The sequence below is a fragment of the Haliotis asinina genome, chromosome 13, assembly GCF_037392515.1.
Source record: "Haliotis asinina isolate JCU_RB_2024 chromosome 13, JCU_Hal_asi_v2, whole genome shotgun sequence".
Lineage (NCBI taxonomy): Eukaryota > Metazoa > Mollusca > Gastropoda > Lepetellida > Haliotidae > Haliotis > Haliotis asinina.
Genome location: NC_090292.1, coordinates 2,857,388 through 2,863,387, shown reverse-complemented (window position 1 = coordinate 2,863,387; position 6,000 = coordinate 2,857,388).

Sequence of the window (6,000 nt, the reverse complement as noted above, 5' to 3'; positions counted from 1 at the left end):
CATTTACTAGTACTTGTAGACTGCCCAGTGCCTGACTGTAAGATAAGATTCATCATGTGTATGTCTCATATTGATGAGTATCCCTTAGATACTGCTGCAAACAGTTTGTGTATGAACATTTACTAGTACTTGTAGACTGTCCAGTGCCTGACTGTAAGATAAGATTCATCATGTGTATGTCTCATATTGATCAGTATCCCTTAGATACTGCTGCAAACAGTTTGTGTATGAACATTTACTAGTACTTGTAGACTGTCCAGTGCCTGACTGTAAGATAAGATTCATCATGTGTATGTCTCATCTTGATGAGTATCCCTTAGATACTGCTGCAAACAGTTTGTGTATGAACATTTACTAGTACTTGTAGACTGTCCAGTGCCTGACTGTAAGATAAGATTCATCATGTGTATGTCTCATCTTGATGAGTATCCCTTAGATACTGCTGCAAACAGTTTGTGTATGAACATTTACTAGTACTTGTAGACTGCCCAGTGCCTGACTGTAAGATAAGATTCATCATGTGTATGTCTCATCTTGATGAGTATCCCTTAGATACTGCTGCAAACAGTTTGTGTATGAACATTTACTAGTACTTGTAGACTGTCCAGTGCCTGACTGTAAGATAAGATTCATCATGTGTATGTCTCATCTTGATGAGTATCCCTGAGATACTGCTGCAAACAGTTTGTGTATGAACATTTACTAGTACTTGTAGACTGTCCAGTGCCTGACTGTAAGATAAGATTCATCATGTGTATGTCTCATCTTGATGAGTATCCCTTAGATACTGCTGCAAACAGTTTGTGTATGAACATTTACTAGTACTTGTAGACTGCCCAGTGCCTGACTGTAAGATAAGATTCATCATGTGTATGTCTCATCTTGATGAGTATCCCTTAGATACTGCTGCAAACAGTTTGTGTATGAACATTTACTAGTACTTGTAGACTGTCCAGTGCCTGACTGTAAGATAAGATTCATCATGTGTATGTCTCATCTTGATGAGTATCCCTTAGATACTGCTGCAAACAGTTTGTGTATGAACATTTACTAGTACTTGTAGACTGTCCAGTGCCTGACTGTAAGATAAGATTCATCATGTGTATGTCTCATCTTGATTAGTATCCCTTAGATACTGCTGCAAACAGTTTGTGGTCGAAGAAACATTTGGTTTACTTTGTGGCCAGATTAATAACATAATATTATACAATATTTAATGATTTTATATGAACATTATAAGGACAATCTTTGTATCGGATCACTGCCATTTGTTTTCTTAGTCGATCAAGATGCCATGTTGAAATTTCAAAATCAGAATTCAAATTGGAAGTTCAAAAGGCATGCGATCCTATCCTGTCATCTGGTAACATGTTTTCATGACTTTTCATGACGTCCTTTGAGAATGCAAATAGTAATCTTGATATTTCGAGGACGAAAGCAATATTTCTGGCTCTAATGGGTTTCCGTATGGTTAAACAAGGGGGCTGCATTGTCCTCAGAAGAGAGGGTGAAGGTCTCGGTGTTTGATACTCACTTACGGCAGCAGAGTTGTCTCCCGTTGACTGTCACGGCATGTCGTGCAAATCTTGGCACTAATTGTAGGAAACATTATGCTGTGGAAGTTAACTCTTCCACATTCACCTATGATTTCATTTTTATCATGCACATATGGATTATTGCACAACATGGCTGACACTGGGAAGGTCGGTTTACTAAATTTCCTGGGCAAATACAGAGGCCGTTTGCCACATGAGAATGTGTTTGTTACTTGCTTCTCAAATTGGGGCGGTGGAGTAGCATGATAGTTAAAGCATCCGCTAGTCACGCTAATGGTCCTGGATCGATTCCACACATGGGTAAAATGTTTGGAGCGCATTTCTGGTTGGAAGATTGCTATAAACAGCGTAAAAGCAAACTCACTCCTTTCTAAACTGAATAAACAATTTAGACTCGTCAAAAGCTGAAATATCTGGCCGTTTCCAGTCTCTCAATACAATAACTCCTCGTAAAGCTGAACTCACTCACTCACTCACCAAGTGCTGCAGTTGCGTGTATGTAAGACATGTAATCTGCGTGTTTGTGCTTTCTGAGGCTAAAATGCTGACGGGTTGATGATTACGGCCGAAACTAAACTCATTCACTCACTAAATCCGTCCACCCTACCAAAGACGTATAAAAAGATGGTGCTTTTTGTTTCTGTGCCTGGATAAAACTAAGGCAGATCGGCTGTGTGTGTATGTTGTCACACTGGTGTGTGTGAGTGGAGTTAAGCCATGGTAGATATGAGAGTCGTCTTGCGCGACAAAACGGGCCCAAGCCCGTGAAACACGGGTAGGCGCAATATACTTTATTGTGACGTTAAACCTCATTTACATTTGTCAAAGGATCTGGTGTATTCACAGGCCGAATATCTTCGAACTGGGGACAACAGTTCCGACAACCATAGTAACAGCGTCAGCGTGTGGAGGGATAAAGACCCAAATGTATCATGGCTCCAGGCTGGTGCAATGTCACGCTGAAGTCCTGGGTTCGATTCCCCACATTGTTACAATGTATGGAACCTATTTCTGGTGTACCCCGTCGTGACTGTGCTTGAATATTGCTGAAAGCGGCGTAAAACCACACTCACTTACTTATGGAAAAATTACATTGTTACCAAGAAGCCCACTTCACGACATCTGTAAGGGGAGGTAAGTTCATCGTTTTGACACATATATTCGTGGGTTACAGTGGTTTTGTCGGATATTGCCGAAAATACCTCGTGATATCTATTGATGAGTTAAATATGACATTAACACAGACCTTTGAATATTATGGCAATTACGTGCCAACTGAAGGCGGTTGATTTATGTGTTGGCGACGCTGTACAACCCAAAGGGGACGATGTTGGAGGAAGTGGACATTTCCACATTTTGTTTGATTGTCAGTTTGAGTAGAGGCAGGCTTTCTGTAACAACGTCAGCGTCAGGTACAGCTACAATGGGGACGGTCCTAGTGTTGAGGCAGTGATTACTGTGACAAATGGCGATCGTCAGAGCTCGAGGGCAGACTCGGGCATAATCCAGGAACCTTTGAATATATACACATGGAAATTAGGTAAGCACCCCTGACATATCTCACGATTGAATGATCCCTGATCTTAACCATTTGGTGCATATCTAGGACATGGTTGGTCGTCGTGTGCAACTAAGGGATCGTCCTGTACAGAACCTGGCCCAGATGGTAGCTGCTTTACATGGGGAATGGAGTAGATTTTCAGAGGATCAGGAGGCTAACAAGAGTATGAGGAGAAGAGTGCTGGCTGGGGCAAATCACATAGAAGTTACGCTCAGTATTGAATGTGAAACGTGTAAGACACACAAAATTACAATTTTAACGTTCACATTCATCTATACGTTGAACATTAAACATTCCTGAACCATACTTGTCCAGGTCTGATTTTGTGTGAAAATCAGTGTTTTTTCAAAAGAGCACTTATCATCATAAATCCTTTTGTCGCTCTTTTATGGATCAGATATGGAATCCTGGAAGGGACATTGTCGCGTTGTCGCCCTCTCAAATGCAAGATAACGGGGCAAAAATTATTCTAAATTAGTGTGCTAAAACACCCTTGACTGGCTCAATTACATTTACAGTATAGTAAAATAATAAAGCATCAAAGAAAGATTTGCATGAAGTTCAAGAAAACGGTCCCATTGCCATTACGAGCACTACACCCTTTTAAAATCCATTGGAGGTAACAGAAGACCAGGGTCTCCTTTCACGAATCAATCTTTACTAAGGTTAACCTTAACTTAACTCCCATTCTTTAACATTGCACCAAGTTTACCTTAGTGACTTACGATCACCTTAGTGCTTTGTGAAAGGAGGCCCAGTGAAATCTGAAATAGAGAACAACTATTCGGGCGCATGCGTAGTGTAACTGACTGTCTGCACATGCGCACGGGTAACAACGCGACAACGCGACATACACACATGTTAGATGGGGCGACGGTGCGACATATTTTGACCTTGAAACTTGTCGCTATGTCGCGTGTCGCGTGTCCCTTTTTGGAGGAATAGAAAAACGTTATTCAAAACTCTACATGCTACATCGCGACAATGCGGCAAATTGGCGTTGTCGCATCGTCGCACTGTCGCCGATCAGATGGTCGGAAACGGGATTCGAACCCACGATTCAAGCATTGCAGCGGTGTTCACCTTTACAGCAAGGCTTGCTTCACAGCCGTATAAATGGCTGGCTAAACGCCCAAATGATGGTAGCCTTGTTGGTAAAGCATTCGCCCAACGCGTAGAAAGGAGAGAGAGTGAGTGGGTTTAGTTTTACGCTGCTTTCAACAATATCAATTTGGGGTAGGGTGGGGAAGAGGTGGGGTGGTGGGTGTTGCAGAAATGACCTTTACACATTGTTCTCAAATGGGGAATCAAACCCGGTCTTCGGCGAGACGAGCGACCGCTTTTTTCACTGGGCTACCCATGTAATTGCTGAAAATGTTGTTAAAAGCTTCTGAAACTCAGAATCAGAACCTACGCTAACATTAGATGCGCAAACTTATGTATTCACATCTGTGATATCTGAGAAAAAGTTCCACGTCATATCACACTGACGTTTAGCTGTCAGAAACTGAAACCAACTCATTAATTGTTCCTGCAGTGACATAGCAACCATACTGAGGACGAATGATGCCATATTCATACGAACGTTCTCACGGGTGCCCGTATGAATACTGTGTCAGTATTGCTGGGAAGCTGAAAAAGAATGCTGTTACATTTCCTCAACTCTAACCGGCAAATAACAAATGATCGCTGTTCATAGCAGTTCTAAGTTGGCTGACGAGAAGAGGAAGAAGAGGAAAATCAGGGGAGACAATTGGGAAGAGCAAGACGCGGAGGAGAGACAGAAGAAAAACTACAAAGTGAGAAAGATGAAGAGAAAGAAAGAAAGAAACCATCGAAGAGATAGAGAGGAAAAATGAAAAGTCAGAAATAAAGAAGCAGGTCACGGAGAAGACTAAGCGGAACAAAATGTGCTTGGAGAAGAAGACAAAGCGGAAGGAAATCACTGAGAAGACAAAGATGAGTAAAAGACCAAGGCGAGAAAGGGAAAGAACACTCCTGAGGAGAAGACAAAGAGAAAGACGAAGAGTACGGGGTAGAAGACAAACAGGAAGGAGAACATCACTGAGGGAAATAAACAGTGGACTAAGAATATATCTTTGAAGAGAAAGTTGATGAAGAAAAGCAAATAGGTGAGGCAAAGAGGAGGAAGAATATCATGGAGAAGAAGACGAAGTGGAAGAAAGGCACGGAGAAGTGAACGATTACTAGCACGGAGAGGAAGATAAAGAGAGTGAATTAGAACACAGAGAAGATAAAGAGGAAGACAAAGATTATTAAGGAGAAGGCAAAGAGGGGAAGAAGGTCTAGGAGAGGAATGGCACAAAGATGAAGGCAAGAAGGACAGGGAGGAAGAAAGACACGGAGATGTAGAACCTTGTCAAGTCGGTTTCAATAATAAATTGTAAAGATATCGAGGTTATCACACTAGTGTATGTTGACTGTATGGTTGTTAGTACTCGCCCTTGGAAGATACTGCGGTGTAATATTGTTACGGCAATATTACACTAGTGAAATACCGCTTGACGTATGACGTCAAAATGGTTCAAAGTTGTGACGTCACAATGCTAATGTCACTGTTATAATTATTTTTTACTAGACCTTTCTTGCCTCGCTGAAAGCTGAGAGTCCTCACACTGTAGTCAATTTCGCTCGCAGTTTCTGTCAATTTATAGTGCGAGTAATTAACAGAATACTAAACTCTCTTCCATGAAACACCATTAAAAACTCATTAAAGATTTTGTATCAAACTCGCTTTCGCCCGTTTGATACCAAATCATTATCTCGTTTAAGTCGTTTATTATACTCTATATATCCTGCATAAGGAATAAAAAATAGTATTTAGTGTGCCTTGGAGAGAGTGTTTTGGGGTGGTTAATATCC